This window comes from Antedon mediterranea, chromosome 4 (assembly GCF_964355755.1).
Source record: "Antedon mediterranea chromosome 4, ecAntMedi1.1, whole genome shotgun sequence".
In the NCBI taxonomy this organism is placed as follows: Eukaryota; Metazoa; Echinodermata; class Crinoidea; order Comatulida; family Antedonidae; genus Antedon; species Antedon mediterranea.
The window spans coordinates 18,780,759-18,806,542 of NC_092673.1; the positions used below are offsets into that span (position 1 = coordinate 18,780,759).

General features: G+C 39.6%; 1 long non-coding RNA gene across 1 annotated transcript; it reads left to right on the forward strand.

Annotated features, from left to right (window-relative positions):
• Positions 1–1,229: 1,229 nt before the first annotated feature.
• LOC140046813 (uncharacterized) lies at positions 1,230–18,869 on the forward strand. The gene is made up of 4 exons (XR_011844855.1): positions 1,230–1,305; positions 2,340–2,364; positions 16,886–16,917; positions 17,184–18,869. It is a non-coding gene; the product is annotated as an uncharacterized lncRNA (long non-coding RNA).
• Positions 18,870–25,784: the final 6,915 nt, after the last annotated feature.

Sequence of the window (25,784 nt, forward strand, 5' to 3'; positions counted from 1 at the left end):
AGCTTCTTAACCAATCGAAATATTAACACCAAAATTTGTCAATGTGTTTCGTCCACCGTAGGCATCACGTGTGGTGTCCCCCAAGGGACTAAGTTGGGTCCCATCCTTTATTTAGTGCTTGTCAATGATGTCGCCCAAGATACTCCTAAGAGGTGGAAATATGTGGTTGACTTAACCATCGGGGAAGTTGTTAATTATAGATGGGGAAATGATCAAAAAATGCAAACTATCCTTAACAATGTTGACACTTGGTGTTCTAGCAACAGCATGCTCCCCCACAACCTAGTAAATGTCATATTATGAGAGTGTCCTTTTTGCAGGGCCACACACCGCAACCAATTTTTACACTTAATGACCATGTCATCGAAGTGGTTGAGTTTTTAAAATTACTAAGGGTTGTAATACAATGTGATCTTAAATGGGACATTCAAGTTAATGAATGTGTTTCTAAAGCATCTAAACAACTTTTTACCCTTTCCATTCTTAGGAAAGCTTTGGCCCCAGCTAACGACCTGTTAACTGTTTTTACTACGTACATACGTCCAGTTTTGGAATATGCGTGTTCCTTGTGGCATAGCTCATTAACCAATATCCAATGTACTAGAATTGAAAGGGTACAAAAGAGAGCTCTAAGATGTATTTACGGTGCTAATTACATCAGTTATGAAAATGCTTTATCCATGTCTGGATTATGTTCCCTTGGAGCCAGAAGAGATAACTTGATGATGAAATTTGGGAAGGGGATACTACTCTCTAAAGTCTATCGTGATATGCTTCCCCTTATCATAACCGCAGTCGCAATTTGAGAAATTTTAATTTGTTGTGTCCAACGCTCTACCATCCCTAACATTATTGATAGAATGAATGAAGCTTCTAAAACTAAAACTTTGTAGGTTTATAACATTAATAATAATTACCGCATGTTTTGGTTTTTCTGGGTCTTTTGGCATTTTAAATTTTAAATATTTTTAACGGCTTTTTAATGATCTTATTTTCTGTGTACTTGTATATATTATATTGTTGTTAGAGTCTTTTAAATTTTTTACTTTGTACGTTGTTTGCAGAATTTTTCAGCCGTTGACTGCCTTCTGTTTGTACTATTTATGTGTTTTTTATGAATAAATACCTATATATATCTTATGTCTTAAGCTGGCCTTTAATATACTGTTCAACATATACTAACAATAACTGTCTTTTCTGGATGTTTTTATTGACCAGAAGTGACATCGGATTCATCAGATACTCTTAGTGATGAATTTCAAACACAAGTAGTGGAACAGGAAACTAAACCTGAACCAGAGAGTGGTGAGTGTCATAAAATATTAGTTGTGTTATTATATGGTTAAACTAACTTTAAATGTGATGTTATAGAATGGATTTTAGCTACATTTTTTTTTTATTTCAACATTTATAAAAAAAAGAATGTCTTTAAACAGAATTAGAAAAAAATACTAAATTCATACATTTAAACGATTGATAAGGTAAATGACTTATTTAACTAATCTTTAAAACAACATGTCTTTTATTATTAGTCAAGAATAAAAGCTGATACACTGAACAATATCTGCATAAATACTGTCATATTTATACATAAGTTGCTGTGACACTTACAGGTCACCGTACTTTGATCACACCAACAAAACATCCCATTATGGTCGGCAATGTATTATCAACAAACTTAAAAATAAGAGATAGTTCTCTATCCAGTGTAAATAGAACAGTTTATATTTCATCAAAGAACATATTGTTATTGTTAATCTTATTTTGATATGCTTGCTCTATAAATTCAACAACAGATTAATTATGATTGGTCAAAGCTCTCTGTGAAGCTGTCAACATCTTTGAAAATAGGCTTCTGGGCTCAACTTACTAAGTATTTGCTGCCCCATATATCTGGGAAAATTGGCCGTTGGTAGAGACAAAATTTTAAATTTACTTTGTTATTTATAAAGTCGCAAATTAGCATGCAACATACAAATACATTGCAAAATAATAACAAATTGATATTAATTAATAATCAAATTAGGGTGTGTTACATTGTATAGGTCTATGGTACAGGGCTCAGGTGGCAGGCCTTTACTTTACTTGCCAACTAATGTTTATTTTTTTCTTATATAAATTTTCTGGTTTTTTATTGTAATAATCTAATGCTATTTTTTGTAATATATTAATAAACCATAAATCAATTAAAAAAAATGAGGTTCTGCACAGTAAATGAAGATGATAATGGATGAAAATGTATTAGAAATTTATGTTATTGTGGTTGATTGTGTTGAGTAATGAATAATCAAATGCTGTTGCTTGTGATATTTAATTCTTAATACTAATACTCATTTCAGATCTGCAGTCGCCAGAAAATGACAGGTAAGTAGTACTGTATAATGAGTGTATCACAGTATCTATACTGTTTATTTATACTCTCCAATACCATAGAGATAGACCAACACCCTGCTAGTTAATTGTTTGCCCTGAGATGATAGTCTGGAAGGGATATTATTACTATCACTTGTGTGTCTATCAGTTCAGTTGTATACTAATAACATAACCTGTTAATACAACCATAAAGTTCAACCATAGAAATAGTGTTGAAACAATTATACACAAAATCAAGAATAACAAACATCAAAAGAACTTTTAAACCCAACAACCAAGTTATAATAATAATGAAACAATCCTGGTTTTATATAGAATTACATTCTGCATAAGCTTAACGGAGGATGACGGACCTTTTGTCCTACCAATATTTTTAATTTCAGTAAGATATATGCCACACTTCCGTTTTGGCCGACAGACTCCCATATTTATACTTGTCTCCTTATGCTCCTGGTTTTATATTCTCCCGTATTACAAAGATAACTGAACTTTGATGTATATGTGTTGCTTTCTGCAATAAAATATAAAAAAAAAAGCTAAAAAAACATACAAATTTATGATATTTAAGTCATAATTTATTGATCACCTTATTGAAGGGGATTCTTTTCACATAGTCATTATGGTAACAATTGCTCCTTGCATTTCCTGATTTTGATAATAATACTGTAAAAAAGGGAGTGGGGAGGGGTTGCTAGACCATTAAAACCCTCCTGCTTACGTGTCTGTTATCCTTATTATAGGGAGTGGGGATGGGTTGCTAGAACCATAAAACCTTCCTGCTTACGAGTCTGTTATCCTTATTATTGGGAGTGGGGATGGGTTGCTAGAACCATAAAACCCTCCTGCTTACGAGTCTGTTATCCTTATTATAGGGAGTGGGGAGGGGTTGCTAGAACCATAAAACCCTCCTGCTTACGAGTCTGTTATCCTTATTATAGGGAGTGGGGAGCTGTTGCTAGACCATTAAAACCCTCCTGCTTACGAGTCTGTTATCCTTATTATAGGGAGTGGGGAGGTGTTGCTAGAACCATAAAACCCTCCTGCTTACGAGTCTGTTATCCTTATTATAGGGAGTGGGGAGGGGTTGCTAGAACCATAAAACCCTCCTGCTTTCGAGTCTGTTATCCTTATTATAGGGAGTGGGGAGCTGTTGCTAGACCATTAAAACCCTCCTGCTTACGAGTCTGTTATCCTTATTATAGGGAGTGGGGAGGGGTTGCTAGAACCATAAAACCCTCCTGCTTACGAGTCTGTTATCCTTATTATAGGGAGTGGGGAGGGGTTGCTAGACCATAAAACCTTCCTGCTTATGAGTCTGTTATCTTTATTATAGGGAGTGGGGAGGGGTTGCTAGAACCATAAAACCCTCCTGCTTACGAGTCTGTTATCCTTATTATAGGGAGTGGGGAGGGGTTGCTAGAACCATAAAAACCCTCCTGCTTATGAGTCTGTTATCCTTATTATAGGGAGTGGGGAGGGGTTGCTAGAACCATAAAACCCTCCTGCTTACGAGTCTGTTATCTTTATTATAGGGAGTGGGGAGGGGTTGCCAGAACCATTAAAACCCTCCTGCTTACGAGTCTGTTATCCTTATTATAGGGAGTGGGGAGGGGTTGCTAGACCCATAAAACCCTCCTGCTTACGAGTCTGTTATCCTTATTATAGGGAGTGGGGAGGGGTTGCTAGAACCATAAAACCCTCCTGCTTACGAATCTGTTATCTTTATTATAGGGAGTGGGGAGGGGTTGCTAGAACCATAAAACCCTCCTGCTTACGAGTCTGTTATCCTTATTATAGGGAGTGTGGAGGGGTTGCTAGAACCATAAAACCCTCCTGCTTACGAATCTGTTATCTTTATTATAGGGAGTGTGGAGGGGTTGCTAGAACCATAAAACCCTCCTGCTTACGAGTCTGTTATCCTTATTATAGGGAGTGGGGAGGGGTTGCTAGAACCATAAAACCTTCCTGCTTACGAGTCTGTTATCCTTATTATAGGGAGTGGGGAGGGGTTGCTAGAACCATAAAACCCTCCTGCTTACGAGTCTGTTATCTTTATTATAGGGAGTGGGGAGGGGTTGCTAGAACCATAAAACCCTCCTGCTTACGAGTCTGTTATCTTTATTATAGGGAGTGGGGAGGGGTTGCTAGAACCATAAACCCTCCTGCTTACGAGTCTGTTATCTTTATTATAGGGAGTGGGGAGGGGTTGCTAGAACCATAAAACCCTCCTGCTTACGAGTCTGTTATCCTTATTATAGGGAGTGGGGAGGGGTTGCTAGACCATTAAAACCCTCCTGCTTACGAGTCTGTTATCTTTATTATAGGGAGTGGGGAGGGGTTGAGACCATTAAAACCCTCCTGCTTACGAGTCTGTTATCTTTATTATAGGGAGTGGGGAGGGGTTGCTAGACCATTAAAACCCTCCTGCTTACGAGTCTGTTATCTTTATTATAGGGAGTGGGGAGGGGTTGCTAGACCATTAAAACCCTCCTGCTTACGAGTCTGTTATCCTTATTATAGGGAGTGGGGAGGGGTTGCTAGACAATTAAAACCCTCCTGCTTACGAGTCTGTTATCCTTATTATAGGGAGTGGGGAGGGGTTGCTATAGAACCATAAAACCCTCCTGCTTACGAGTCTGTTATCCTTATTATAGGGAGTGGGGAGGGGTTGCTAGACCATTAAAACCCTCCTGCTTACGAGTCTGTTATCTTTATTATAGGGAGTGGGGAGGGGTTGCTAGACCATTAAAACCCTCCTGCTTACGAGTCTGTTATCTTTATTATAGGGAGTGGGGAGGGGTTGCTAGAACCATAAAACCCTCCTGCTTACGAGTCTGTTATCCTTATTATAGGGAGTGGGGAGGGGTTGCTAGACCATTAAAACCCTCCTGCTTACGAGTCTGTTATCTTTATTATAGGGAGTGGGGAGGGGTTGAGACCATTAAAACCCTCCTGCTTACGAGTCTGTTATCTTTATTATAGGGAGTGGGGAGGGGTTGCTAGACCATTAAAACCCTCCTGCTTACGAGTCTGTTATCTTTATTATAGGGAGTGGGGAGGGGTTGCTAGACCATTAAAACCCTCCTGCTTACGAGTCTGTTATCCTTATTATAGGGAGTGGGGAGGGGTTGCTAGACAATTAAAACCCTCCTGCTTACGAGTCTGTTATCCTTATTATAGGGAGTGGGGAGGGGTTGCTATAGAACCATAAAACCCTCCTGCTTACGAGTCTGTTATCCTTATTATAGGGAGTGGGGAGGGGTTGCTAGACCATTAAAACCCTCCTGCTTACGAGTCTGTTATCTTTATTATAGGGAGTGGGGAGGGGTTGCTAGACCATTAAAACCCTCCTGCTTACGAGTCTGTTATCTTTATTATAGGGAGTGGGGAGGGGTTGCTAGAACCATAAAAACCCTCCTGCTTACGAGTCTGTTATCCTTATTATAGGGAGTGGGAAGGGGTTGCTAGAACCATAAAGCCCTCCTGCTTACGAGTCTGTTATCTTTATTATAGGGAGTGGGGAGGGGTTGCTAGACCATTAAAACCTCCTGCTTACGAGTCTGTTATCCTTATTATAGGGAGTGGGGAGGGGTTGCTAGAACCATAAAACCCTCCTGCTTATTATAGGGAGTGGGGAGGGGTTGCTAGAACCATAAAATCCTCCTGCTTACGAGTCTGTTATCTTTATTATAGGGAGTGGGGAGGGGTTGCTAGAACCATAAAACCCTCCTGCTTACGAGTCTGTTATCCTTATTATAGGGAGTGGGGAGGGGTTGCTAGACCATTAAAACCCTCCTGCTTACGAGTTTGTTATCCTTATTATTGGGAGTGGGGAGGGGTTGCTAGAACCATAAAACCCTCCTGCTTACGAGTCTGTTATCCTTAATATAGGGAGTGGGGAGGAGTTGCTAGAACCATAAAACCCTCCTGCTTACGAGTCTGTTATCTTTATTATAGGGAGTGGGGAGGGGTTGCTAGAACCATAAAACCCTCCTGCTTACGAGTCTGTTATCTTTATTATAGGGAGTGGGGAGGGGTTGCTAGACCATAAAACCCTCCTGCTTACGAGTCTGTTATCCTTATTATAGGGAGTGGGGAGGGGTTGCTAGAACCATAAAACCCTCCTGCTTACGAGTCTGTTATCCTTATTATAGGGAGTGGGGAGGGGTTGCTAGACCATTAAAACCCTCCTGCTTACGAGTCTGTTATCTTTATTATAGGGAGTGGGGAGGGGTTGCTAGACCATTAAAACCCTCCTGCTTACGAGTCTGTTATCTTTATTATAGGGAGTGGGGAGGGGTTGCTAGAACCATAAAACCCTCCTGCTTACGAGTCTGTTATCTTTATTATAGGGAGTGGGGAGGGGTTGCTAGACCATTAAAACCCTCCTGCTTATACGAGTCTGTTATCCTTATTAAAGGGAGTGTGGAGGGGTTGCTAGAACCATAAAACCCTCCTGCTTACGAGTCTGTTATCTTTATTATAGGGAGTGGGGAGAGATAGCTAGAACCATAAAACCCTCCTGCTTACGAGTCTGTTATCCCTATTATAGGGAGTGGGGAGGGGTTGCTAGAACCATAAAACCCTCCTGCTTACGAGTCTGTTATCCTTATTATAGGGAGTGGGGAGGGGTTGCTAGACCATTAAAACCCTCCTTCTTACGTGTCTGTTATCTTTATTATAGGGAGTGGGGAGGGGTTGCTAGAACCATAAAACCCTCCTGCTTACGAGTCTGTTATCTTTATTATAGGGAGTGGGGAGGGATTGCTAGAACCATAAAACCCTCCTGCTTACGAGTCTGTTATCCTTATTATAGGGAGTGGGGAGGGGTTGCTAGAACCATAAAACCCTCCTGCTTACGAATCTGTTATCCTTATTATAGGGAGTGGGGAGGGGTTGCTAGACCATTAAAACCCTCCTGCTTACGTGTCTGTTATCTTTATTATAGGGAGTGGGGAGGGGTTGCTAGAACCATAAAACCCTCCTGCTTACGAGTCTGTTATCCTTATTATAGGGAGTGGGGAGGGGTTGCCAGAACCATAAAACCCTCCTGCTTACGAGTCTGTTATCTTTATTATAGGGAGTGGGGTGGGGTTGCTAGAACCATAAAACCCTCCTGCTTACGAGTCTGTTATCCTTATTATAGGGAGTGGGGAGGGGTTGCTAGAACCATAAAAACCCTCCTGCTTACGAGTCTGTTATCCTTATTATAGGGAGTGGGGAGGGGTTGCTAGACCATAAAAACCCTCCTGCTTACGAGTCTGTTATCCTTATTATAGGGAGTGGGGAGGAGTTGCTAGAACCATAAAACCCTCCTGCTTACGAGTCTGTTATCCTTATTGTAGGGAGTGGGGAGGGGTTGCTAGAACCATAAAAACCCTCCTGCTTACGAATCTGTTATCCTTATTATAGGGAGTGGGGAGGGGTTGCTAGACCATAAAACCCTCCTGCTTACGAGTCTGTTATCCTTATTATAGGGAGTGGGGAGGGGTTGCTAGAACCATTAAAACCCTCCTGCTTACGAGTCTGTTATCCTTATTATAGGGAGTGGGGAGGAGTTGCTAGAACCATAAAACCCTCCTGCTTTCGAGTCTGTTATCTTTATTATAGGGAGTGGGGAGGGGTTGCTAGACCATAAAACCCTCCTGTTTACGAGTCTGTTATCCTTATTATTGGGAGTGGGGAGGGGTTGCTAGACCATAAAACCCTCCTGCTTATGAGTCTGTTATCCTTATTATAGGGAGTGGGGAGGGGTTGCTAGACCATTAAAACCCTCCTGCTTACGAGTCTGTTATCCTTATTATAGGGAGTGGGGAGGGGTTGCTAGACCATTAAAACCCTCCTGCTTACGTGTCTGTTATCCTTATTATAGGGAGTGGGGAGGGGTTGCTAGAACCATAAAACCCTCCTGCTTACGAGTCTGTTATCCTTATTATTGGGAGTGGGGAGGGGTTGCTAGAACCATAAAACCCTCCTGCTTACGAGTCTGTTATCCTTATTATAGGGAGTGGGGAGGGGTTGCCAGAACCATAAAACCCTCCTGCTTACGAGTCTGTTATCTTTATTATAGGGAGTGGGGTGGGGTTGCTAGAACCATAAAACCCTCCTGCTTACGAGTCTGTTATCCTTATTATAGGGAGTGGGGAGGGGTTGCTAGAACCATAAAAACCCTCCTGCTTACGAGTCTGTTATCCTTATTATAGGGAGTGGGGAGGGGTTGCCAGAACCATAAAACCCTCCTGCTTACGAGTCTGTTATCCTTATTATAGGGAGTGGGGAGGAGTTGCTAGAACCATAAAACCCTCCTGCTTACGAGTCTGTTATCCTTATTGTAGGGAGTGGGGAGGGGTTGCCAGAACCATAAAAACCCTCCTGCTTACGAATCTGTTATCCTTATTATAGGGAGTGGGGAGGGGTTGCTAGAACCATAAAAACCCTCCTGCTTACGAATCTGTTATCCTTATTATAGGGAGTGGGGAGGGGTTGCTAGACCATAAAACCCTCCTGCTTACGAGTCTGTTATCCTTATTATAGAGAGTGGGGAGGGGTTGCTAGAACCATTAAAACCCTCCTGCTTACGAGTCTGTTATCCTTATTATAGGGAGTGGGGAGGGGTTGCTAGAACCATAAAACCCTCCTGCTTTCGAGTCTGTTATCTTTATTATAGGGAGTGGGGAGGGGTTGCTAGACCATAAAACCCTCCTGTTTACGAGTCTGTTATCCTTATTATTGGGAGTGGGGAGGGGTTGCTAGACCATAAAACCCTCGTGCTTACGAGTCTGTTATCTTTATTATAGGGAGTGGGGAGGGGTTGCTAGAACCATAAAAACCCTCCTGCTTACGAGTCTGTTATCCTTATTATAGGGAGTGGGGAGGGGTTGCTAGAACCATAAAACCCTCCTGCTTACGAGTCTGTTATCTTTATTATAGGGAGTGGGGAGGGGTTGCTAGACCATTAAAACCCTCCTGCTTACGAGTCTGTTATCCTTATTATAGGGAGTGGGGAGGGGTTGCTAGAACCATAAAACCCTCCTGCTTACGAGTCTGTTATCTTTATTATAGGGAGTGGGGAGGGGTTGCTAGACCATAAAACCCTCCTGCTTACGAGTCTGTTATCCTTATTATAGGGAGTGGGGAGGGGTTGCTAGACCATAAAACCCTCCTGCTTACGAGTCTGTTATCTTTATTATAGGGAGTGGGGAGGGGTTGCTAGAACCATAAAAACCCTCCTGCTTACGAGTCTGTTATCCTTATTATAGGGAGTGGGGAGGGATTGCTAGAACCATAAAACCCTCCTGCTTACGAGTCTGTTATCCTTATTGTAGGGAGTGGGGAGGGGTTGCTAGAACCATAAAAACCCTCCTGCTTACGAGTCTGTTATCCTTATTATAGGGAGTGGGGAGGGGTTGCTAGACCATAAAACCCTCCTGCTTACGAGTCTGTTATCCTTATTATAGGGAGTGGGGAGGGGTTGCTAGAACCATTAAAACCCTCCTGCTTACGAGTCTGTTATCCTTATTATAGGGAGTGGGGAGGGGTTGCTAGAACAATAAAACCCTCCTGCTTACGAGTCTGTTATCTTTATTATAGGGAGTGGGGAGGGGTTGCTAGACCATAAAACCCTCCTGTTTACGAGTCTGTTATCCTTATTATTGGGAGTGGGGAGGGGTTGCTAGACCATAAAACCCTCCTGCTTACGAGTCTGTTATCTTTATTATAGGGAGTGGGTAGGGGTTGCTAGAACCATTAAAACCCTCCTGCTTACGAGTCTGTTATCCTTATTATAGGGAGTGGGGAGGGGTTGCTAGAACCATAAAACCCTCCTGCTTACGAGTATGTTATCTTTATTATAGGGAGTGGGGAGGGGTTGCTAGACCATAAAACCCTCCTGTTTACGAGTCTGTTATCCTTATTATTGGGAGTGGGGAGGGGTTGCTAGACCATAAAACCCTCCTGCTTACGAGTCTGTTATCTTTATTATAGGGAGTGGGGAGGGGTTGCTAGAACCATAAAAACCCTCCTGCTTACGAGTCTGTTATCCTTATTATAGGGAGTGGGGAGGGGTTGCTAGAACCATAAAACCCTCCTGCTTACGAGTCTGTTATCTTTATTATAGGGAGTGGGGAGGGGTTGCTAGACCATTAAAACCCTCCTGCTTACGAGTCTGTTATCTTTATTATAGGGAGTGGGGAGGGGTTGCTAGAACCATAAAACCCTCCTGCTTACGAGTCTGTTATCTTTATTATAGGGAGTGGGGAGGGGTTGCTAGACCATTAAAACCCTCCTGCTTACGAGTCTGTTATCCTTATTATAGGGAGTGGGGAGGGGTTGCTAGAACCATAAAACCCTCCTGCTTACGAGTCTGTTATCTTTATTATAGGGAGTGGGGAGGGGTTGCTAGACCATAAAACCCTCCTGCTTACGAGTCTGTTATCCTTATTATAGGGAGTGGGGAGGGGTTGCTAGACCATAAAACCCTCCTGCTTACGAGTCTGTTATCTTTATTATAGGGAGTGGGGAGGGGTTGCTAGAACCATAAAAACCCTCCTGCTTACGAGTCTGTTATCCTTATTATAGGGAGTGGGGAGCGGTTGCTAGAACCATAAAACCCTCCTGCTTACGAGTCTGTTATCCTTAATATAGGGAGTGGGGAGGGGTTGCTAGAACCATAAAACCCTCCTGCTTACGAGTCTGTTTTCTTTATTATAGGGAGTGGGGAGCTGTTGCTAGACCATTAAAATCCTCCTGCTTACGAGTCTGTTATCCTTATTATAGGGAGTGGGGAGGGGTTGCTAGACCATAAAACCCTCCTGCTTACGAGTCTGTTATCTTTATTATAGGGAGTGGGGAGGGGTTGCTAGACCATAAAACCCTCCTGCTTACGAGTCTGTTATCCTTATTATAGGGAGTGGGGAGGTGTTGCTAGACCATAAAACCCTCCTGCTTACGAGTCTGTTATCCTTATTATAGGGAGTGGGGAGGTGTTGCTAGACCATAAAACCCTCCTGCTTACGAGTCTGTTATCCTTATTATAGGGAGTGGGGAGGTGTTGCTAGACCATAAAAACCCTCCTGCTTATGAGTCTCTTATCCTTATTATTGGGAGTGGGGAGGGGTTGCTAGAACCATAAAAACCCTCCTGCTTACGAGTCTGTTATCCTTATTATAGGGAGTGGGGAGGGGTTGCTAGAACCATAAAAACCCTCCTGCTTACGAGTCTGTTATCTTTATTATAGGGAGTGGGGAGGGGTTGCTAGAACCATAAAAACCCTCCTGCTTACGAGTCTGTTATCCTTATTATTGGGAGTGGGGAGGGGTTGCTAGACCATAAAACCCTCCTGCTTACGAGTCTGTTATCCTTATTATAGGGAGTGGGGTGGTGTTGCTAGACCATAAAACCCTCCTTCTTACGAGTCTGTTATCCTTATTATAGGGAGTGGGGAGGGGTTGCTAGAACCATAAAACCCTCCTGCTTACGAGTCTGTTATCCTTATTATAGTGAGTGGGGAGGGGTTGCTAGACCATAAAAACCCTCCTGCTTACGAGTCTGTTATCTTTATTATAGGGAGTGGGGAGGGTTTGCTAAAACCATAAAACCCTCCTGCTTACGAGTCTGTTATCTTTATTATAGGGAGTGGGGAGGGGTTGCTAGACCATTAAAACCCTCCTGCTTACGAGTCTGTTATCCTTATTATAGGGAGTGGGGAGGGGTTGCTAGACCATAAAACCCTCCTGCTTACGAGTCTGTTATCCTTATTATAGGGAGTGTGGAGGGGTTGCTAGACCATAAAACCCTCCTGCTTACGAGTCTGTTATCCTTATTATAGGGAGTGGGGAGGGGTTGCTAGAACCATAAAAACCCTCCTGCTTAGGAGTCTGTTATCCTTATTATAGGGAGTGGGGTGGGGTTGCTAGACCATTAAAACCCTCCTGCTTACGAGTCTGTTATCCTTATTATAGGGAGTGGGGAGGGTTTGCTAAAACCATAAAACCCTCCTGCTTACGAGTCTGTTATCCTTATTATAGGGAGTGGGGTGGGGTTGCTAGACCATTAAAACCCTCCTGCTTACGAGTCTGTTATCCTTATTATAGGGAGTGGGGTGGGGTTGCTAGACCATTAAAACCCTCCTGCTTACGAGTCTGTTATCCTTATTATAGGGAGTGGGGAGGGGTTGCTAGACCATAAAACCCTCCTGCTTACGAGTCTGTTATCCTTATTATAGGGAGTGGGGAGGGGTTGCTAGAACCATAAAAACCCTCCTGCTTACGAGTCTGTTATCCTTATTATAGGGAGTGGGGAGGGGTTGCTAGAACCATTAAAACCCTCCTGCTTACGAGTCTGTTATCCTTATTATAGGGAGTGGGGAGGGGTTGCTAGACCATAAAACCCTCCTGCTTACGAGTCTGTTATCCTTATTATAGGGAGTGGGGAGGGATTGCTAGAACCATAAAACCCTCCTGCTTACGAGTCTGTTATCCTTATTATAGGGAGTGGGGAGGGGTTGCTAGACCATAAAACCCTCCTGCTTACGAGTCTGTTATCCTTATTATAGGGAGTGGGGAGGGGTTGCTAGACCATAAAACCCTCCTGCTTACGAGTCTGTTATCCTTATTATAGGGAGTGGGGAGGGGTTGCTAGACCATAAAACCCTCCTGCTTACGAGTCTGTTATCCTTATTATAGGGAGTGGGGAGGGGTTGCTAGACCATAAAACCCTCCTGCTTACGAGTCTGTTATCCTTATTATAGGGAGTGGGGAGGGGTTGCTAGACCATAAAACCCTCCTGCTTACGAGTCTGTTATCTTTATTATAGGGAGTGGGGAGGGGTTGCTAGAACCATAAAACCCTCCTGCTTACGAGTCTGTTATCCTTATTATAGGGAGTGGGGAGGGGTTGCTAGACCATAAAACCCTCCTGCTTACGAGTCTGTTATCTTTATTATAGGGAGTGGGGAGGGGTTGCTAGAACCATAAAACCCTCCTGCTTACGAGTCTGTTATCCTTATTATAGGGAGTGGGGAGGGGTTGCTAGACCATAAAACCCTCCTGCTTACGAGTCTGTTATCCTTATTATAGGGAGTGGGGAGGGGTTGCTAGACCATAAAACCCTCCTGCTTACGAGTCTGTTATCCTTATTATAGGGAGTGGGGAGGGGTTGCTAGACCATAAAACCCTCCTGCTTACGAGTCTGTTATCCTTATTATAGGGAGTGGGGAGGGGTTGCTAGACCATAAAACCCTCCTGCTTACGAGTCTGTTATCCTTATTATAGGGAGTGGGGAGGGGTTGCTAGACCATAAAACCCTCCTGCTTACGAGTCTGTTATCCTTATTATAGGGAGTGGGGAGGGGTTGCTAGACCATAAAACCCTCCTGCTTACGAGTCTGTTATCCTTATTATAGGGAGTGGGGAGGTGTTGCTAGACCATAAAACCCTCCTGCTTACGAGTCTGTTATCCTTATTATAGGGAGTGGGGAGGGGTTGCTAGACCATTAAAACCCTCCTGCTTACGAGTCTGTTATCTTCATTATAGGGAGTGGGGAGGTGTTGCTAGACCATTAAAACCCTCCTGCTTACGAGTCTGTTATCCTTATTATAGGGAGTGGGGAGGGGTTGCTAGACCATAAAACCCTCCTGCTTACGAGTCTGTTATCCTTATTATAGGGAGTGTGGAGGGGTTGCTAGACCATAAAACCCTCCTGCTTACGAGTCTGTTATCCTTATTATAGGGAGTGTGGAGGGGTTGCTAGACCATAAAACCCTCCTGCTTACGAGTCTGTTATCCTTATTATAGGGAGTGGGGAGGGGTTGCTAGACCATAAAACCCTCCTGCTTACGAGTCTGTTATCCTTATTATAGGGAGTGGGGTGGTGTTGCTAGACAATAAAACCCTCCTTCTTACGAGTCTGTTATCCTTATTATAGGGAGTGGGGAGGGGTTGCTAGAACCATAAAACCCTCCTGCTTACGAGTCTGTTATCCTTATTATAGTGAGTGGGGAGGGGTTGCTAGACCATAAAAACCCTCCTGCTTACGAGTCTGTTATCTTTATTATAGGGAGTGGGGAGGGTTTGCTAAAACCATAAAACCCTCCTGCTTACGAGTCTGTTATCTTTATTATAGGGAGTGGGGAGGGGTTGCTAGACCATTAAAACCCTCCTGCTTACGAGTCTGTTATCCTTATTATAGGGAGTGGGGAGGGGTTGCTAGACCATAAAACCCTCCTGCTTACGAGTCTGTTATCCTTATTATAGGGAGTGTGGAGGGGTTGCTAGACCATAAAACCCTCCTGCTTACGAGTCTGTTATCCTTATTATAGGGAGTGGGGAGGGGTTGCTAGAACCATAAAAACCCTCCTGCTTACGAGTCTGTTATCCTTATTATAGGGAGTGGGGTGGGGTTGCTAGACCATTAAAACCCTCCTGCTTACGAGTCTGTTATCCTTATTATAGGGAGTGGGGAGGGTTTGCTAAAACCATAAAACCCTCCTGCTTACGAGTCTGTTATCCTTATTATAGGGAGTGGGGTGGGGTTGCTAGACCATTAAAACCCTCCTGCTTACGAGTCTGTTATCCTTATTATAGGGAGTGGGGTGGGGTTGCTAGACCATTAAAACCCTCCTGCTTACGAGTCTGTTATCCTTATTATAGGGAGTGGGGAGGGGTTGCTAGACCATAAAACCCTCCTGCTTACGAGTCTGTTATCCTTATTATAGGGAGTGGGGAGGGGTTGCTAGAACCATAAAAACCCTCCTGCTTACGAGTCTGTTATCCTTATTATAGGGAGTGGGGAGGGGTTGCTAGAACCATTAAAACCCTCCTGCTTACGAGTCTGTTATCCTTATTATAGGGAGTGGGGAGGGGTTGCTAGACCATAAAACCCTCCTGCTTACGAGTCTGTTATCCTTATTATAGGGAGTGGGGAGGGATTGCTAGAACCATAAAACCCTCCTGCTTACGAGTCTGTTATCCTTATTATAGGGAGTGGGGAGGGGTTGCTAGACCATAAAACCCTCCTGCTTACGAGTCTGTTATCCTTATTATAGGGAGTGGGGAGGGGTTGCTAGACCATAAAACCCTCCTGCTTACGAGTCTGTTATCCTTATTATAGGGAGTGGGGAGGGGTTGCTAGACCATAAAACCCTCCTGCTTACGAGTCTGTTATCCTTATTATAGGGAGTGGGGAGGGGTTGCTAGACCATAAAACCCTCCTGCTTACGAGTCTGTTATCCTTATTATAGGGAGTGGGGAGGGGTTGCTAGACCATAAAACCCTCCTGCTTACGAGTCTGTTATCTTTATTATAGGGAGTGGGGAGGGGTTGCTAGAACCATAAAACCCTCCTGCTTACGAGTCTGTTATCCTTATTATAGGGAGTGGGGAGGGGTTGCTAGACCATAAAACCCTCCTGCTTACGAGTCTGTTATCTTTATTATAGGGAGTGGGGAGGGGTTGCTAGAACCATAAAACCCTCCTGCTTACGAGTCTGTTATCCTTATTATAGGGAGTGGGGAGGGGTTGCTAGACCATAAAACCCTCCTGCTTACGAGTCTGTTATCCTTATTATAGGGAGTGGGGAGGGGTTGCTAGACCATAAAACCCTCCTGCTTACGAGTCTGTTATCCTTATTATAGGGAGTGGGGAGGGGTTGCTAGACCATAAAACCCTCCTGCTTACGAGTCTGTTATCCTTATTATAGGGAGTGGGGAGGGGTTGCTAGACCATAAAACCCTCCTGCTTACGAGTCTGTTATCCTTATTATAGGGAGTGGGGAGGGGTTGCTAGACCATAAAACCCTCCTGCTTACGAGTCTGTTATCCTTATTATAGGGAGTGGGGAGGGGTTGCTAGACCATAAAACCCTCCTGCTTACGAGTCTGTTATCCTTATTATAGGGAGTGGGGAGGTGTTGCTAGACCATAAAACCCTCCTGCTTACGAGTCTGTTATCCTTATTATAGGGAGTGGGGAGGGGTTGCTAGACCATTAAAACCCTCCTGCTTACGAGTCTGTTATCTTCATTATAGGGAGTGGGGAGGTGTTGCTAGACCATTAAAACCCTCCTGCTTACGAGTCTGTTATCCTTATTATAGGGAGTGGGGAGGGGTTGCTAGACCATAAAACCCTCCTGCTTACGAGTCTGTTATCCTTATTATAGGGAGTGTGGAGGGGTTGCTAGACCATAAAACCCTCCTGCTTACGAGTCTGTTATCCTTATTATAGGGAGTGTGGAGGGGTTGCTAGACCATAAAACCCTCCTGCTTACGAGTCTGTTATCCTTATTATAGGGAGTGGGGAGGGGTTGCTAGACCATAAAACCCTCCTGCTTACGAGTCTGTTATCCTTATTATAGGGAGTGGGGAGGGGTTGCTAGACCATAAAACCCTCCTGCTTATGAGTCTGTTATCCTTATTATAGGGAGTGTGGAGGGGTTGCTAGAACCATAAAACCCTCCTGCTTACGAGTCTGTTATCCTTATTATAGTTTTACTAATGTGTACATATACATTTTTATTTTTAGCCTGAAAGAAAGCATACAGACATTTGTCAAAGGTAATTTCCTTAGTCTTATGTTGAAACCGAATAAAATCAAAAAATTGAAATGAGGCAAATCAAAGAAATGTATTTTTTTAACTTTTATAACTATAAACAAAATAATTAAGTTCCAACAAATATAAAAGTTGTAATTGTAGATTTTGATTTTCAAATTTAATAAACACAAAAAAAAAAAAATAATAATAAAACTGTAAAATCTTGAAAGCTCACACAAAAATTAAAGGTGTTTAAATCAATTATGTTGTTTTCACTTTTTCTTTCAGAGAACTGTGGCTTGATAATTTGTTGTATTGTAGTTGCAGTATTGGCATATAAGCATTGGAAATAGTATTGGTTACTGTTGGTTCATTTATTTGTGCTCTATGTTTTGAGTAAACTTTAATATCAAGAGGATATATTGTCATTATTGAAAAAATGTCTATTTTTTCAATGATGGAATTCTATCTTAGTAGTTTAGTACCACAAATATAGTATAGCCTGTTTCACTGCACACCATGCCATATGAATACCTGAAGAAATCTGAGTTATGTCGTAAACCACTTTGATAGATTATTACATACCACATCTGAGTTATGTTGTAAACCACTTTGATAGATTATTACATACCACATCTGAGTTATGTTGTAAACCACTTTGATAGATTATTACATACCACAATAAACCATACTTTTTAATATGCCATCTTTAAAAATTAAGCAAGTATTCTCAAATGTACTTAGTATAAAGTACAAATTACGTCAGAGTAGGGCAAAACATCTAATTACTCAACTCCCTGACGCAAAACTACAATTACAATCCTGTTGGTGTAGTACCCGCTGCTTACTTAGGCTTGAATCTAACCACTAGCCATCAGCGCAAGCTCGGTGGTCTAGGGGTATGAACGCCAGGCTAGTGATCTGGAGGTCGTGGGTTGAAGTCCCACCCGAGAACTACTTGCAAATTTTTTTGCAAGTATTCTCAAATGTACTCATACGTCAGAGTAGGGCAAAACATCTAATAGAGAGAAATGGCGAACCGCGATGACGTCACTCAAATTTCACCGAGTGGGTATAGATCATGGAGTAACTATAATCAGGGCCGTAGCCAGAATCTGTCAAGGTGGGGTTCGGACACTAAATATTTGGGTCAACTTTATGCATGCTGCCTGACTGCCAGTGATCTAAACAATTATAGGTACGCAGTTGTCTGGCGGTGTCCTTTGTACGAATCGTTTGTGCGCCAGCTCGCTATGAGACGCGTCAATATCATGTTACATGCAGCGACCAAACATTTATTTTTCAGGTTAAAATCGGCAATTCATTTGCAGCTTTTAGAAATTTACAGACACGTATCACTAGTTGACGCTCATACAGAGAAGAAGTTTACGAATTTTTCAATTTACAAACAACTTTTTGTACTGTGGGGCACGTATTTGGAGGATTTTTGGAGATGAGGGTGAGGTATTGGGCATGTCGGGGATGGGGGTTCGCAGTTGGTTAAGGGGGGTTCGTTGTAAAGGGGGGTTTCGACCGAACCATAAAAACCCCCCCTGGCTACGGGCCTGATAATACTGTAGGCCTAGTCTAATGTAGACCTACAGATATGAGATATTTTTAGGAATATGATTGTGAATGATGGATGACTTTTATACATATTTCATTGGTTACAAATACAACAAGAATCATGAGCGTAACAGCAACATTATTGGTTAGACGACGCCATGACCATGATTCACGTGTATAAACATAGGAAATGTGCCGCCCTCAACGGGACCTTCTTATTAGAATACTCTCAGCTTTAATATATCAAAATTATTAAAGAAAACAGTATTTCTTATCAAATTTAGTTTAAAACGGTCAGTCTAATTACCGAAAACAACCATAAACAACCTAAAAACAACCGAAAAGAAAATAATCTAAATACCGAAAAAAAATTGTGTATAATATTTTTTTTAATGTCGCCCTCTATTGATGGGTGTTTCTAAAGCTAAGACTATTACCATAACAGAGAGAAAACCGTGCGCGCAAAAGCCAAGGAAGACCCTACGAAATGGTAGTGTGCACAAAATACAACTAAAAATCGTACAATCAATCAATGATCGCATTTACTTACAGAATCTATAAAAATATTTTAATTTTAGTCTTTCGATTTTTGATCCAGAAACGAACGCATTTACTCCTCACAATAATAATTGTGAATCACGTTAATCCATAGTATAGAAAGTAAATTGACTATGGTTAATCATGATCAATTTAATTATAGATTTTAATAGATAGATATTAAATACAAAAATGATATTTTTAAGAATAATGATAACATTAGGGACTATAAAGTATACTTAAAACAAGCTCACGATAAAGGATTCACAATAAAATCTATTCAGTAAAATTAACGTAGTCGAGTAAATAACGTTTTTTTCCTTAATCACTTCAGTATTAACATTAAGTGATGAAAACCAGGGACGAAAACGCAAAGTTAGGTAAAATCATGCTTTAATTGCTTTTTAAAAGACTAAAACGAAATGTGTTTATAGATTTTGTAAGTAAATGTAGTCTACGGTGTATATCATTGAATTTGTATGATTTTGAGTTGTATTTTGTGCACACTACCATTTCGTAGGGTCTTCCTTGGCTTTTGCGCGCGCGGTTTTCTCTCTGTATGGTCTTACCCTATCTCTGTATGATGGTCTTAGCTTTAGAAACACCCATCAATAGAGGGCGACATTAACAAAAATATTATACAAATTTGTTTTCGGTATTTAGATTTTTCTTATTTTGTTTTCGGTTGTTTTCGGTAATTAGACTGACCCGTTTAAAACCTTTTCAGTAGAATTCCGATCAATTTGATATCTCATAACCCCTGGACGCCAGTATCTCTCTATACTCACCAACCTCCTACCTCTCTTCAATCAAATCCTTCCCAGTATAAATTTCAATTCAACAACTTCATAGTGAGAGACCAAGCGTGGGATATATAGCTATGATAGGCCTAAGGTTTAAGTACTTTGCAAGTTGTGTAAATGAATAGTTTTTAAATACTTATATAATTACCATTAATTGTATATTGTAAAGAATTTTAATACATCTTTAATTATAAATATAAATATTTTTATACTGTATAAATTAATATTTATCTGTGTAAATTATTATTTTTTGCATTGTTATGTTGAGGACCCCTTCTGAAACAGCTATCAAACTTAAAGGGGATGGGGGGGGGGTGAGATTACAGTTATCAATTCTAACAATAATTGATAAAATGCTGTTTAAATTTTGAATTTTATTTAGCAATTATTTCATTCTGTCATTACGATAAATACACCCGTCCATACAATGATGAAATATCGGTATCATTTAGCAGAAAACGAGGCAGTTGAAATCTGGAACATGTAAGATTCAGTTTAATGTAGGTTTGTGTTTGCTGATACAAACCAATTGCTCTTACTATTTTAAAATTGAATGGAAAGTGGATGGACAAACAGACAGACATACATACTATTTTGTTATATTTACACTTTAGATACCTGAAGTTGTACATAATTAGCACACATATTTCATTTTTTCTTTTTCAAGTATTGAAACGCTGTATTTAGTTAAATTCCTCTACAATCTTATTGTGTTTTCATTAGTGTATATTGCAGCTATGTTGATAAGAATGTGTTAAATGAAAACATTTGGTCAAATATATATTTGATATGTTTTTGTTGGTGCTAAGAATGATACTGATATTAAATGTTGAAATTGTTTGTATTGTCAAAAATGATAACAACAGTGATTATATTTTAAATCAAATCATGTAATAACATGACAATCTAAATGTATTGTGACCAAGACAATATTAATAAGCAATTATTTAAATATATATATATTTGTAAAGAATTTTAATACATCTTAAATTATAAATATAAATATTGTTATACTGTATAAATAATAAATAATTTATTTATATAAATAAATATTTATCTGTGTAAATTATTATTTTTTACATTGTTATATTGAGGACCCCTTCTGAAATAACTATCAATCTTAAAGGGGATGGGGGGGGGGGGGTGGTGAGATTAGTTATCAATTCTAACAATAATTGATAAAATGCTGTTTAAATTTTGAATTAAACGATAAATACACCTGTCCATACAGTGATGGAATATCGGTATCATTTAGCAGTAGGACAATCTTGCAGAAAACGAGGCAGTTGAAATCTATGGATCATGTAAGATTCAGTTTAATGTAGGTTTGTGTTTGCTGAAGACAATCATTGTGGATAATTTAAACCGCAAGCTGTAGTTGTTGGTACAATTGATGATAACTATTAATGATGTAGAAATTTATCAGTCTGTGTGAACTGTCATCTTAAAATATGTTTTTAATTTATATTTTTCAATGTCAATGTTTTCATGCTTAATGCTGCATTTTGAGTAAAAATTGGCTTACTGTATTTAATATAATTTGCTTTTCTTTCTTTTCTAAATACAGTAAATGGTCAGAGTTTGAATAGTACAGAATTAATTCTTGCGCCCTCTAATCCTTCCCCTTACCATACTAGACATTGACACAACTTTGTTGAATCTCACTGTGCTACTAAACGCCACTTCTCTAGCCCTGTTCCATATTTGATCCGGTTGTTATACCATGGATTAAAGAAAGAATATAATCCATGGTTAAACGAACAATGATTAAAACTAATTTAATGTTTGTTGAATAAATTTTGTACAGTACTAAATTATATTTTTTATGAATGAATTTTAAATTTGTTAAATGAGAAGTTCTATATTTTGATGTTTTTTCACTTTCAATTCAATTTTGTAAATTAAACTCAATTCAGTATTTATGCTGCCTGGCTATGTTTTAATGTTATTCATATTTTTTAATAAATACTAATGTACTAATGAATGAAAAACATATTTGTTTGATTTTAACATCGAGGAGATCATAATATCAAATTGTGCGTGCTAGCTATTGTTAAAAATTCATTGTATATTATAGGAATAATAATATTCATTTCACCAACCCGCCGCCGGAGATCGAGTATTAAAGTTCTTTGATAATATTGCACCGATAAAAATATGTAGACAAATTGTGATTGCGCCCTCTATAAAAAATAAAGTTTAATAAACACCACACGTCAGAAACAAGAAGTAAGTTTTGTTTCATTATTATCATACCATATCACATACGGAATTCTTATACAGTACTGTATTGTTTTAATAGCAGGTCTTTTTTTGGATCTTATATTCGTATCCTAGGCTATAGGCCCTACCTAGCTAGCTAACAAACTACTGTAGGCCTAGGCTAGGCCAGGTCTAGGCTAGTAGGCCCTTGTTAGGGCTTAGGTACGTCCATCTCGGCCGCCGGTTACAGAACGCGATATTGTATGGAGCGCCAAAAGTGCCTGTTATGATAGTGTAATGGTGACGACGTGGAATTACAGTCGAAACGGCCGCCAACCAAAGCGGCCGCTAGTTCAATAACGGTAATCTGTATGGAACGCCGTGTGGGCTTTGATTGTCGTGGGCTAAGATTACGCAATACCGTACGTAAATTATTAATGCAATACTGTAGAAAGATTCCATAGTATGTAAATGAGATATAAAGATTCGGCAATACCGTACGTAAATTATTAATGCAATACTGTATAAAGATTCGATAGTATGTAAATGAGATATTAAGATTCGGCAATATTGTACGTAAATTATTTAATGCAATACTGTATAAAGATTTGATAGTATGTAAACGACCTAGAGCAGGATATACATTTTTCGTTTATATAGATTTAATTGATATTTTTTAGGAACTAGATTATTTATGTGGATATTTTTTATTTGGTTAATAAATATTTATTATCAATCATTAAACACTTTTTTTTTTTTGTATTTCACTGGTCTCTGAGAAGGACTGTCTTTTCAAAATGGCCATTTCTAAACACGTTTAAATATTATATTAGGCATAATATTATATTTATAATATTATATAATATTATATCCCCGAAACCTCGACTAAGAAATACTGGAATGGTGTCCGGCAGGGGACAGTTTATTACCATTAGTTAAGGTCCTATGTAAAGCACCTAGAGGGGTCAGTGATCCATTAGGCGCTATATAAATACTGTTTATTATTATTATTATTATTATTATATTTGGCATATAAAAATTTACCTCTATTTATAATTATGTACTGTATTACTATTACTTAATATATTATATAGAGAATATACGTCTATGTCTTTTATTAAGCAAACATTTACGTAAAAGAGAACAATTTATTTAAAAACAATAATTTTTACAATATAGCCCGTAAAGCCAGCGTATCCATTTTTATACTTATGCATACTGTGGCAGATTATATCATTATCCGTGTCGTTAACAACATACTATTCGATCATCTTATTTTTATTTCTATTTTATTTATATCCGTAATGTAGGGTAATATTAAGTTTATAATGATTATTGTTGAGGCAAATCACGTGTATATTTTATTTCTAATGTTTAAAATAGTTTTTTTGTAAAATGATCATTAGGCCCTGTATGCGAGTTACTGAAATAAACCCCCGAATAAGCCATATTGGAGAGGCTCCTTCTATGATCGTGCAGCTGTTTCCCGTAACAATACGTTATTTTGCTGACGGGGTTTCTCCTTTTTGAAAAACACGCACTTGTTAGTGTATAAAATCATGGACAAAACACGTACGATCGTTGTCCATGGCCAGGTAAAGATGACGTCTATTACTAAATAACCATACGTTTGAAACGTCTATAGGAGGCCTCCTGCACCTGTTTTTGTGAAATCATGAGATCATGTTCCGAATATGAGCACTCATGTTTCTATAATTTGACAGTAGGATTTATATATAATTTACGTATATACGTCGGCGATACTATAGATTTTAATTTGAAAAATCTTTTATTTCTTCATTTATAATAATCATTTAATGTAAATAATTAAGTAAGTGCAACTTAGTGTCTCACATTCATACGCCGTTCGTAAATCTAATTGTTTAAATATCAGTACAGATTACCTCTTTGAGAATCGTGTCCACCTTATTACCCATACATATATTCTCACATCTATCATTAATTGTACATCATAGTTCTACTGTAGGGCCGGTAGATTGATTTATAACGGCATAGTATCTATTTTATTATTATCCCAAACCATGCTCACTTCAAAGTGGCGGATATCGAATGCAAAAATCATCATCCATGCATCATCTTCCTTTATTGCATAAACCTCCTAAGCTGGTATAGAACGAGTTTCGTAATTAACTGTGATTAAAAAATATGCAATAGGCGCGTCTAACTATTTATTATTTTCAAACCTTTAAACAGTGGCATGCCAATCTTTTCAAAAACTTGCACAACATTCAATAAAACAAAAACAAAACATTTTTAAAACGATTTTCTAAAAGAACACATTACACTTCATTAAAACCTGTAAGATAAAATGAAAACACAAATTATTTATAAATAATGAGATAAATATTTATATTTACTGTACTTAAAAAATAACGTCAAATAGTAGGCCTATTATTAGAAATTCTAATATTCAAAATTAACTGAAAACATAATGAACGTTTTCATTAAAAATGTATCTAATGCGCCATATACAAATTAGCGCGACCAAAATAAAACGCGACCGATATCAAACGTAACTAATGTGATAAAAAGCGTATCTAGCGGCGCTCCATACAAAATACCGGATGTTGACTTTATCGCGACTGATTTCAAATGTGACCGATTTCATCTGACAACTTTAGGGGTATCACAAATAATATTTTGTTAGCCAGCTTTAGATATAAAATAAATCGAATAGTAAAATATATCGATATTGATTGATATCACTACTACTAATTTATTATGTGAAAAATTTAGAAAAAAAGCATTTATTAAAACAATAATTAAAAGTTAATTAATGAATTTATTAATTAGTAGGCCTATACATGTAGAATACGTGCGTATGCATTAAATTTTAATTACTCACAATACAAGCATCGGTGGCGCGCCATACAATTCGGCTTTTTAATCCGGCGGCCGAGATTGTCGGCGGCCGAGATGGATCTAACCCCTTGTTAGTAGGCTGCCTAGGTAGCCTAGGGCCTAGACCTCTACTACTACGGGGACGATTGGGCCCACATTTTGCGGTCCCGATCGTCTTCAGCGTTGGGCCCGATCGTCATACCAGTTGGGCCCGATCGTCCAGTGTTTTCAGAACCACGTTGGGCCCGATCGTCTTACCAACTGGTCCCGATCGTCTTGGCGTTGGGCCCGATAGTCTTTTGTGTTATATAAAATAATGTGCCACATTTCATCATTTTTTTCATTCCTAGTGCTAGTGTCAACATGCCTTTCTTGGGTAATTAAGATTTTAATTAAAAAGGTTAATTAGATTTTTTCTGATTTTATCATAATTTTCCGATAATTAACACTACTGGTTTTAAGAATTTCTTACCAATACTCTCGATTTATGAATAAATGTGATTGATTTTGATTGTTTAATGTTATTATTGTGTTGTTTGTATTCGCGTATTTATTTTTGTTTATTTTCCGAGAATGTTTTGGGCCCGATCGTCTTGTTTGTTAGGTACTACTAGCTAGGCCGAGCCATCTACGTACTACACTACTACTAGGCCTAGGGGCGCTAGTTCCGTTTCGCACCTGTCTTTTATTTCGACTCCAAATGTGTTAAGGAACTTTATCCTGAATACCACACCTTAGAATTAGACCTCATAAGTACTTTTAGTTTTACGATGGAGAATCACAGAAAAAGTAACAAATAAATCCTTTAAATTGATGAATTTAGACGTGTTTCTTGCACGTGGTTTGTGAATTTCAATATTGACGTTTCTATGGAGCGCCAAAAGAGCAACTATAATAGAGGGCTAAAAAGGCAGTGGAA